The 12,639-nt window shown below is 36.3% G+C and overlaps 1 pseudogene; it reads left to right on the top strand.

Moving 5' to 3' along the window:
* The first annotated feature begins 228 nt into the window (after window positions 1–228).
* Window positions 229–12,431, top strand: LOC114095049 (RWD domain-containing protein 1 pseudogene; annotated as a pseudogene).
* Window positions 12,432–12,639: the final 208 nt, after the last annotated feature.

The raw sequence follows: 12,639 nt of genomic DNA, 5'->3' as shown, positions 1-12,639 counted from the left end.
TAGAGTGGGGGGTTTCTTCACCTGCCATAGTAGTGCTTTCCCAAAACCAGTTGTCCCCTTCTTCATAGGTAAATGGAAGACTGTATTTCTCACGCACCTCACAATTAGAGGGAGTCATATGACTATCACATGTGATAACATGTGAGTGGGAGTGAGACACATCTATTCTGGCAGAGGCTATGTGAGGAGACTCTGCTACTTTGCTCTTACTTCTTTTCTCTGGCAATCATGATGATCCCAATTGAGATGAAGGAGCCCCTGATGAAAGCATTCAGGATTGCTGGGCCACCATACACAGACAGCACTCTGGGTGAGTGGACTTTATGAGAAATGAATAAACTTCTTTTGGGTTCACTCACTGTGCTTATCCAGTTTGTTAGGTGCTGCCTCATAGCAAGGCCTGTCCTTACTAACACAGCACATAACTATTAAGTTCAGAGCTAGAATTCAAGCCATGCAGTCTAACTGTGAAAGCAGGCTCTAAAATATATATAAATTCAATTAATTGCAATTCTGTATTTTAATTATTGGGAGCATATGCCATAGGGCCTGAATGTGGGAGACGTGGGTCAGTTTTCTCTCAGTTTTAAACTGCATCTTGAAGGATATAGAACTGGCCGGGGTAAAGGTGTGGTGGAAGTGGTAAGGGCCAATTCCAAACAAAGCGAACTGCTACTTGCAGATAACCTCATTAAAGGTGTGTGAATGTAAGCCACTGTAGGTAGAGAGAAAAAGCAGACTGCAAAATAAGATGGAGAAGCAGGAAGAAATTCTTGGTTCTAGGCCTGTACTGGTTATCTGGTTAGCATACGAGTTGCTTGCAACAAGAATGCTAGGTTTGTCTCATCAATTGTCTTCTCAGGGAAATTGTTCTTTGCCTATAATGGAATACCATGGGATCTTGTTATCTACTTCTGTCCCCCACCATCCACCCCTCTCCTTCCTTCCATCCTCCCATTTATTTAAGTATGCCAACAATTTATATTTACTGAGGACTGTCCGGGAAACAGTAGTATCAGGTTCTAACATTTAATAATTGTGTGACTTTGGGTAAGTCACCTAATTGAGCCAAGTTTATTCATTAGTAAAGGGAATAATAATAGCTCCCTAAGAGAAATGTTGAAAGGAGTACTGTCCATGAAGCACTTCATAAATGTCTGGCTCCATGCATGACAGTCATTGTTGTGGTTCACTGTGTTATCTGACAGGCAGTAGACACTGGGGATTCAGTAGTAAACAACTCAGGATTCTTGATTTCTTGACACTTTCATGGTGTCTTTTACTTTCACCTCAGCTCCAACACCTTGGTCCCATGTGTCTGCTACTTGGGCTGTAATACACTTATTTCTGAATGTATGTATCCATATGCTCTTATAATAAAATTTCCAAAGAATGACACATGATTTTTAAAGTGTTAAATAAAAAATTGCATCATAAGGAATTTTATTAAAGCAGGAGGAAATTTTCAATAAGTACAAAAAAAGTTAACAGTGTTCTTTTTGTTATTATTGACATTTCTCATGAGACACATGAATATGACCTTTAAAGGGTTTATGGTTTGAATATTTATGCATTTTAAGGCTATAAATGGAAATAAACTAATTGTTAACTTACTGTCCACTGAGAAATGGATGAATGGATGCTTGATTATTGATCATGCTATGTGTATTGCTCTGTAAAATTTTTATTTAACAATATATGTAGGTTGTATTTCCACTCGACAACAAAAGAGCTGTGTTGCAAGCTCAGACATTAACAGACAAGAATAATCACTGACATAGACCATGTCAATACACTCTTTATTTCTTTGTAAGAAGTATTAGGTTTAGTAAAGCTTTTCCACTTTCCAAAATTCACTTTTATTTCGCCAAATGAACAACTTTTCATGTGCTTATCTTCTTTGATACAGTGTCTGTTCAAATGTTTTGTCTAGGTTTTATTGGCTTGTTTATTTTTTACCATTGAGTTTTGGGAGTGCTTTATAAATTATAGATATAAGGTCTTATTAGATATGTGCCTTATAATTATTTTCTCCCTGTTTGTAGCTTTGCTCTCTTAAGAATACCTTTGGAAAAAGAAGAATTCCTAATTTCAGAGGTCCAATTTATCTTTTTTTCCCCCTATGATCAGTCATGCTTTTGATATATCTAAGAAATCTGCCTAATACAAAGTTAACAAGATTTTCTTCCAGAAGTTTTGTTCAGTTTTACATTTAGCCCTAGGATCCACTTGAAATCTTTATGTATAGTGAGATGTATGGATTGAAGTTATTATTATTTTTCTACAAATGGTTATCTAATTTATCTATCTTGACACTAGTACTAGATTCTCTTGATTACTGCAGTTTTTAAATAAGTCCTGAGAGCAGGTTAATTTTCAAACTATGTTCTCCTTTTTTAGTCATTTGGGTTATTCTAGGCCCTTGCATTGATTTTACGGTAATATTTTATTTTTGTTTTTTAAAATTTATTTAACTGATACATGACAGCATAAGAATTGTAATTTGGTACCATGTAATGCATTAATACATGTATGAATTGCATGTTTAAATCAGTTTAAGCATATCTATCTCCTTAAACATTTTTCATTTTTAATGGTGAATCTTTCAAAATTCTTTCTTCTAGCTTTTTGAAATGTATAGTACACTATTGTTATCTGTAGTCACCTGATTGTGTAACAGCACACCAACATTTTTTATATCTATTTATATATAACTCAGTATCTTAACATTTCCCCATTCCTTCTACCCCACTCTCCCTAGTCTCTGGTAACAACCAGTTTACTCTCAACTTCTATGATATCAACTTTTTTTTCCTTTTCATTGATTTTAGAATATGGTTGTCAACATCTATCACAAAAATTTGCTGGAATTTTGACTATGATTATGTTAACATATAGACCAATTTGTAGAGAATTAACATCTGAATAAAACAGTCTGATCTATAAACATGGTGCACCTCTTGATTTGTTTACCTATTCTTTAGAGAATTTCAGCAATATGTTGTCATTTTCAGAGTGCAGGTTTTCCACATATTTGACAGATTTAACCCTAATTATTTCATAGTTTTGATGTTATAAATTGCATGGTTTATGATTTATAATTTTAACTTATTGCTAGTATATGAAAATAGAATTGATTTTTATACATTTATCTTAATTCTGCAAAATTGCTAAGCACTTAATAGTTTTAACAGTTTTTCTATAGATTCCCTGGGATTTTCTGCATAGACAATCATGTTATCTGTGGTTATAATAAGCTTTATGTCTCCCTTTACAATCTGGATGCCCTATATTTCTTTTTCTTGCCTTACTGCAGTGACTATATTCTTTAGTACAGTTTTGAATAGAAATGGTAAGCACGGACATCCTTTCTTTGTTCATGGTGCTAGGAGGAAAGCAGTCTTTCATTATTGTGTGTGATGTCACCTGTATTGTATAGATGTCTTAAGATCCTAGAGGAGATTTCTTTCCATTTCTAAGAGTCTAAGTTTTTTTGTTTTTAAATCAGGGTCTTGTTAAATGCGTTTGCTATATTTATTGATATAATCATACAGTCTTAAAAATTTTTATTAAATTTGAGACAGGGTCTCACTAAGTCCTTAGGGCCTCACTGTTGCTGAGATTGGCTTTGAACTTGCTAATCATATAGTGTTTAAAAAATCTTTGTTAAGGGGGCTGAGGCCATAGTTCAGTGGTAAAGCACTTGCCTTGCACATGTGAGGCACTAGGTTCAATCCTCAGCACCACATAAAAATAAATAAAGATATTGTGTCCATCTACAACTAAAAAAGTATTAAAAATTTTTTTTGTTAAGGAGACATCCAAGATGGCGGGCTAAAGGGAGGCTGCATTCTGTGTCTCTCCGTTGACCCGGGATTCTAGTAGTGGGAATATTGTTTCTCTACGAGTTATTAGAGGACCCCTAACAGCTGCAGGAATCCTGGATGCCCTGCCCTTTCAGGTCCCAGGCCTCAGAATCAGCATAGGACCCCTGGCCTCCCATCCATGCAGGGATCCTGGCCTGCTCCCATGCAGGACACCCAGCCACTGCCCACACGTAGGCCCTCCAGTCACCATTCCCGTGTGGACCCCCGCTTACCAACATGGGGTTCGCCCAGTCACCTCCATCTTGGGACACTGCAATCACTGCCATAGTCCCCTTCACATGGTAGCCTGCACCTGGGAACACAGGGCAGGGACTGGAGACAGCATGCAGACATAACACTGCATGTCATAGAGCTTCATCTTTGAAGATGCACCATCTTTAGTTGAGCCATCTCCCAGCTTGGGACACCATCTGGGGACTAGAAGAAATATCAAAGTACTTATAGTCCCCAACTCCCCCCTTTTCACCACAGCCACTAACCTGGCACAGTGCTTGTAGTTGCACATGGTGGGTCCATAACTCACAAAGCCTGGCCCTGAACTGCCCGATACAAAACAGCTCTCCATGACAGGTGTGCAGCCCCCAGAGTGGAGTCCTCAAGACCTCCAGAGACAGAGGTTCCTGATTGGGAAGTAGAAAGGGAAGGGTGAATGAGATATAGTTTAGAGGCGAAATTAGAGACCAGGAATGGTGAGGTCTACAGGCCATATAAGGAGATAAGACCAGGCACCCACATCATAGGAGTGAGACCCAAAGGAGATCCTTGGGGTGCACCCTCCCATTGGGACCAGCACCTCCAGGAGATCCACCCCCAAGACTAACCCTCCTACCCTAATAACCTTCACCTTTCTGAGGGTGGAGATACCAGCAAACAACAGACAACCCTGCCTATTGGATGAGAAGGGAAGCAGGAAAGACACTGAACTCTAACACAAACAATCTTTGTATTTTCCTTTGAGATATTTTTCTTCTTTTTTTTTCCTCCCTCTCTTCTCCCACTCTCACATCCACAACATTTGTGAAACCAAGTACTTTTCATGAATTAGGCTACTGAGGTCTGGGATGTCTGAATAGTATATTACAGTTGTGTTGTATATTCTTTTATCTCCTATTTTTTACATTTTTTATTTTTCTTAATTTTTATGTTTGTTTTTTTTTTGTACTTTCTCTATTGCCTTCCAACTTACTTGTCCCCCCAAAATGACTTTCTCTCTTTTCTCCTACTACTAGCCAACTTCTTTATAAATATTTCTTTCACACTTCCTAAGATCTAATAACTCTATGTCCTCACCTCCTACCTCCTATCTCCTTAACACATCATCCTACTCCCCAACCCCAGTTCTCTCTTTGTCCACCATCAGAAACTGTAAACCCTTTTGCAAACCTACTATTTATATTGTAGATAATAATTGAACTCACCATTTTTGTATATTGTGACAAAACTATAAATGTCTTAATAGGAGATATTTGGTTTAAGGCTGTATATTTCTTGTATTGGGATCTGTTAATATTGTTCTTTCCCTTAAAGGAGAGGTACTGGAATCCTGCAGGGACACTGTAAGCCTATAGAGAAAAAATTGTAACTGCTCAGATCTGAATTGCTAGAAGAGAAGACACATGAATTACATGAAAAACAGAGGAAGAAAGTGCCCCCAACAAACCAAGGTACTACATTATTATAATCCATGACCAGCATAACAGAAATTACAGAGAAGGAGTACAGGATATACAGAATTAAAATGTTCTATGAATTAAAAGATGATATAAGAACAAATACAGACAGAAAAAGATCATTTTGATAAAAAGCTACATAAGAAAATACAGGAAGCAAAAGATTACTTCAATAAGGAGATAGAGGTTCTGAAAAAAAAGCCAAATAGAAATCCTTGAAATAAAGGAAACAATAAACCAAATTAAAAACCCAATAGAAAGTATCACCAGCAGATTATCTCACTTGGAAGACAGAGCCTCAGAAAATGAAGACAAAATATATAATCTTAAAAATAAAGTTGACCACAGTGAAGATGGTAACAAACCATGAGCAAAACATTAAAGGATTATGGGATAACATAAAAACACCAAACTTAAGAATTATTGAGATAGAGGAAGGCATAGAGTACAAACCAAAAGAATGAACAATCTCTTCAATGAAATAGTATCAGAAAATTTTCCAAACATGAAGAATGAATTGGAAAATCAAATACAAGAGGCTTACAGGACACCAAATTTACAAAATCACAACAGATCTATACCAAGGTACATTATAATGAAAATGCCCAGCAAACAGAATAAGGTGAGAGTTTTAAAGGTCACAAGAGAAAGGAATCAGATTACATAGAGGGAGAAACCAATTAGAATCTCTGCAGATTTTCAACCCAGACCCTGAAAGCTAGAAGATCCTGGAAAAACATATACCAAGCTCTGAAAGAAAATGGATGCCAACCAAGAATCTTATATTCAGCAAAATTAAGCTTTAGATTTGATGACAAAATAAAAACCTTCCATGATAAACAAAAGTGAAAAGAATTTACAAATAGAAAGCAGCAAAGGGAGGTATTACACTAAAGGAAAAAAAAAACAATCAAAGGAGAAACCAAGTCAAATTACCAAAAATAAACAAAAATGACCAGGAATACAAATCATGCCTTAATAATAACCTTGAATGTTAATGGTCTAAACTCACCAATCAAAAGACATAGATTGGCAGATTGGATTAACAAAATGCTGCCTTCAAGAGATTCATCTCATAGGAATACACATCCACCAACTCAAGGTGAAAGATTGGAAAAAACATACCACTCACATGGACTGCAGAAACAAGCAGGGATTTCCATCCTCATGTCAAGTAAATAGACTTCAAGCCAAAGTTAATCCAAAGGAATAAAGAAGGATATTACATACTGCTTAAGGGAAACATACATCAATGTTATGGTCTGAGCTTAATCAATATCAATTAGAGATTATAAATTATAGATTATAGGTTGTGAAATAATAATAAGTAGGATAATAGGATTATGTGATAAGGGTTATAGAATAAATAATGTTAAGCTTTTTCTAAGATGTTAAAAACTGTTTTTCTGTACTCCATATGCCCACAAAGGTGCTCGAACCCAGATGTGGTTTTCTGTTTTTGCTCTGCTAACTGCTTTCTCTGCCTTTGTATCCTGCTTGCTTTCCTGCATCTACATTTTTGAGAATGTGTTTTTTCCCCTTATAAACCCCATAGAACTTGGATCTGGAGCTGTTCCTGTCAGAGACAATTTGGGTCCTGTAGGGAGCAGTCCCAGCTTGCTAAATAAAATATTCTAATTTGAACAAAATTCAGACTAAGAGTGTTTTCTGAGCAATCAGCCCACAACAATCAAAAGGACATAATAATTATAAATATACATGCCCCAAATAACGGAACATCTATGTTCATCAAACAAACTCTTCTTTAGTTCAAGAATCAAATAGATCAACACAATAATTCTGGGTTACTTTAACACACCTCTTTCACCACTGGATAGATCCTCCAAACAAAAGCTAAACAAAGAAACTATAGAACTGAATAAGACTTAACAGACATATATAGAATATATCATCCTTCAATGAGTGAATACATTTTCTTCTCAGCAGCACATGGATTTTTCTCTAAAAGAGACCATATATTATGCCACAAAGCAAATCTTAGCAAATAAAAAAAGTAGAGATACTACCCTGTATTCTATCATATCATAATGGAATGAAATTAGAAATCAATTATAAAATAAAGTATAGAAGCTACTCCAACATCTGGGAACTAAATAATATGCTATTGAATGAACAATGGATTACAAAAGACATTAAAGAGGTGGTTAAAAAATTCTTAGAGGTAAATGAGAACACTGATACAACATATCAAAATCTCTGGGAGCATTCATTGCATGGAGTTTATTCCTTAAAAGAAGAAAAAGTCAACAAATAAATGACCTACCATTACTTCTCAATGCCCTAGAAAAAGAAGAACAAATCAACACCAAAAGCAGTAGAAGGCAGGAAATAATTAAAATCAGAGTTAAAATCAATGAAATTGAAATAAAAGAAACATTGAAAAAAATTGACAAAACAAAAAGTTGGTTCTTTGAAAAAATACATAAAATTGATAAACCCTTAGCCATGCTAAGGAAGAGGAGGAGAGAGGAAACTCAAATTACTAACATACATGATGAAAAAGGAAATGTCACAACAGACACTACAGCAATACAGAAGATAATTAGAAATTATTTTGAAAACTTGTACTCCAATAAAATAGAAAATATTGAAGGCATCAAGAAATTTCTAGAGTCATATGATTTGCCCAAATGGAATCAGGATGATGCACACAATTTATAACTTAGACTTAACAGACAGATATATATATATATATATATATATATATATATATATATATATATATATATAGAATATATAGATATATAGATATATAGAATATATCATCAATGAACACTGCAGAACACAAGTTAAGCAGATCATTTTTAAGCAATGAATTAGAAGACACCCTCAGAAGCCTACCAACCATGAAAAGCCCAGGACCAGATGGATAAACAGCTGAGATCTATAAGACCTTTATAGAAGAACTAATACCAATACTCCTCAAATTATTCTATGAAATAGAAAAAGAGGAAACACTTCCAAACTCATTCTATGAGGCCAATATCACTCTGATCCCAAAACCAGACAAAGACAAAGCAAGAAAACTTCAGCCCAATATCTCTAATGAATTTAGACACAAAAATTCTCAATAAAATTCTGGCATATTGAATACAAAAACATATTAAAAAGATAATGCACCACAATCAAGTGGGGTTCATCCTGGGGATGCAAGATTGGCTCAACATATGGAAATCAATAAATGTAATTCATCACATCAATAAATTCATAGATAAGAATCTTATGATCATCTCAATACATGCAGAAAAAGCATTCAATAAAATACAGTACCACTTCATGTTCAAAACACTGGAAAAACTAGGGATAACAGGAACATTTCTGAACATCATAAAAGCGATCTGCCAAGAGCCACAGCCAAGTAATATGATGCATGGCATTTTTGGTTGAAAGGTGATGCCAGCAAGCCATTAAGATGATATGATTATGTTAAGATTTGCATTCATATGGATATTGGACTCCTGCTGTCCACCTCGGCCTGCTACGGGACTCCTGGAGAGTTCCCATTGGTTGGGGAAGTGCGGTAGGAGGGAATTCCGGAGGAGGAACTTCCTCTCTTGGGGTGGGGGGGGGGGCGGGAGAATGGCCGCGTGCGTCGATGGGAAATCTTTCCGGGAGCTTACGGGACATTGACGGCAGTTTCAAAAAATAAAGTTTGTTCCTGCTTGAGTGGCTCGTGATTTTGTGCCCAGCCAGACTGCGGCAGCGATCTATGCTAAACCCCAAGCCAACATCATTCTAAATGGATAAAAATTGAAAGCATTCCCTCTAAAAACTGGAACAAGACAGGGATGCCCTCTTTCACCACTTCTATTTAACATCATTCTTGAAACACTGGCCAGAGCAATTAGACAGATGAAAGAAATTAGAGAGGTATGGATAGAAAAAGAGGAACTTAAATTATCACTATTTGCTGACAACATGATTCTATACCTAAAGGATCAAAAAAATTCCACTAGAAAACTTCTAGAACTAATAAATGAAATGCAGCAAAGTAGCAGGATATAAAATCAACACCCATAAATCAAAGCCATTTCTGTACATCAGTGACAAACCCTCTGAAAGAGAAACTAGGAAAACTACCCCATTTACAATAGCCTCAAAAAAACACAAAGTACTTGGGAATCAACTTAATGAAAGAGGTGAAAGACCTCTACAATGAACACTGCAGAACACTAAAGAAAGAAATTAAAGAAGACCTTAGAAGATGGAAAGATCTCCCTTGTTCTTGGATAGGCAAAATTAATATTGTCAAAATGGCCATACTACAAAAGCAGTATACAGATTTAATGCAATTCCAATAAAAATCCCATTGGGATTCCTCATAGAAATAGAAAAAGCAATCATAAAATTCATGTGGAAAAATAAGAGACCCATCATAGACAAAGTAATCCTTAGCAAGAGTAGTAACGTAGGTGGCATCACTATACCAGACCTTAAAGTATACTACAGAGCAATAGTAACAAAAAAGCATGATATTGGTACCAAAATAGACTTATAGACTAATGGTACAGAATAGAGGGCACAGAGACAAACTCACATAAATATAGTCATCTCATACTAGACAAAGGCACCAAAAACATATATTGGAGAAAAGATAGCCTCTACAACAAATGGTGCTGGGAAAACTGGAAATCCATATGCAGCAAAATGAAATTAATCCCCTATCTCTCACCATGCATAAAACTCAACTCAAAGTGGATTAAGGACCTAGGAATTAGACCAGAGAACTTGCGCCTAATAGAAGAAAATGTAGGCCCAAATCTTCATCGTGTTGGATTAGGCCTCGACTTCCTTAATAAGACTCCTATAGAGTAAGAAATAAAATCAAGAATCAATAAATGGGATGGATTTAAACTGAAAAGCTTCTTGTCAGAAAAAGAATCAGTCAGTGAGGCAATGAGAGAGCCTACAGAATGGGAGCAAATTTTTACCCCATGAACATTAGATGGAGCACTAATCAAAAAAACTTAACACCAAAAAACCCAAATAACCCAATCAATAAATGGGTCAAGGAACCAAACAGACACTTCTCAGAAGATCATATACAATCAATCAACAAATATATATAAAAAAGTTCAACATCTCTAGCAATTAGAGAAATGCAAATCAAAACTACTCTAAGATTTCATCTCACTCCAGCCAGAATGGCAGCTGTTAAGAATACAAACAACAACAAATGTTGGTGAGGATGTGGGGAAAAAGGCATACTCATTGCTTGTGGGACTGCAAATTAGTGCAAATAATCTGGAAAGAAGTATGGAGATTCCTTGGGAAACCTGGAATGGAACAACCATTTGACCCAGCTATCCAACTCCGCAGTTTATACCTGGTTTGCACCCATACTACTGTGACACAGCCACATCAATGTTTATAGCAACACAATTCAGAATAGCTAAATTTTGGAATCAACCTAGCTGCCCTTTAATAGATGAATGAATAAAGAAACTGTGGTATATATACACAATGGAATATTATTCAGCATTAAAAGAGAATAAAATGATGGCATTTGCAGGAAAATGGATGGAGTTGGAGAATGTTATACTAAGTGAAGTAAGCCAATCCCCCAAACCAAAGGCCGAATGTTTTCTCTGATTAGTGGATGCTGATCCATAATGGGGATTGGGGGAGCATGGGAGGTATGAAGGAAATTTAGATAGGGCAAATGGGAGGGAGGGGAAGGAAGCGGGTATGGGGGCAGGAAAATGGTGGAATGAGATGGACATCATTACCGTAAGTACACGTATGAAGACACGAATCATGTGACTCTATTTTGTGTACAAGAAAGAGAAATGAAAAATTGTGCTCTATATGTGTACTATGAATTGAAACGCATTCTACAGTCATGCATAACAAATTAAAATAAATAAATTTAAAAAATAAAAAAAGCTTTGTTAATATGAAAAATTACATTAATTGGCTTCTATCTGTCGTAGTTTTTATTAAGATTTTATTAAATCTTTAAAAAATAAGGAGGATTAATATCTTTCCAGAAATGCATTCTCCAATTTATTTTATAGCTCTGCATATCTATCTTTGCCTCATTTATTCATTCTTGTGCACTTTCAGGGGAGGTGACCTACATACATGTTTTAAAACATGTGAGGCATGATCTTGACTGCAGCACACTGCCTGGTCTTGAGGACGTCCATGGGCTGCAGCCAGAGCCACAGTGGCAGATCACAGTGAGGAGCAGTCCAACAAGTCCATTACAATCAGAAAACCCACCCAGCGTCACCATTACAGTGATATGTGATCCTGGAGAAAATGGTAAAACTGTCCAGAACACCTTCAAGTTTACATACAATGGAAAATACCCAGATGAAGTTCCCCTTTATGAAATATTCTCCCAGGAGAATCTAGAAGATAATGATGTCTCAGACGTCTTAAAATTGTTAACATTAGAGGCTGAAGAAAATCTTGGTATAGTGATAATCTTTACTCCAGTGGCAGCTGTGTAAAAGGAATTAAATGCAGCAGTAGATCAGATATAAACTAGAAGGGAGGAAGAAAAGAAACAAACTGAAAAAGAAGCAGAAAATCAATGATTCCATGGCAATCCTGTCACAGTGGAGAATTTCTCAAGTTGGACGGCCAAGTTTGATGCAGAACTCTTGGAAATTCAAAGGAAATGGGTGACAGAACAAGTAGAAAAAAACAAGAGGGAAACGGTTATTTGAAATAGATCATAATTTTATCACCCCTATTAGCCAGTTCTAGAAAGATGCTTGCTGGAGATAATGTGGGCATGAATGAGTCTTTGTTACAGAAAGTGGGTGACTTGAAGCTGGTGGGTGAGGAGGCTGATCCTGGCTATGATCCTCTGCCCCAGGGCATGGCCCCACAGACTGAGTAACTTCCCCGATCTCAGAGGCTTGCCTGCTACAGCACTGTGACCATAGTGAGAGGATTTTGATTTTCCTAAGAAAAAATATTATTTTTTTCAGAATAGTCTTCTGATAGCTTTCATCATCAAACTTAAAAGCTGGTCTTAGAGTTAAAAAAATGCATATTTTTGGCACTCCTTCCATCAGGGAAGAGCACACGTCTCCTTCCCTTGAATA

This window comes from Marmota flaviventris, chromosome 6, assembly GCF_047511675.1.
Source record: "Marmota flaviventris isolate mMarFla1 chromosome 6, mMarFla1.hap1, whole genome shotgun sequence".
In the NCBI taxonomy this organism is placed as follows: Eukaryota; Metazoa; Chordata; class Mammalia; order Rodentia; family Sciuridae; genus Marmota; species Marmota flaviventris.
This window is presented reverse-complemented; position numbering and strand designations above follow the sequence as displayed.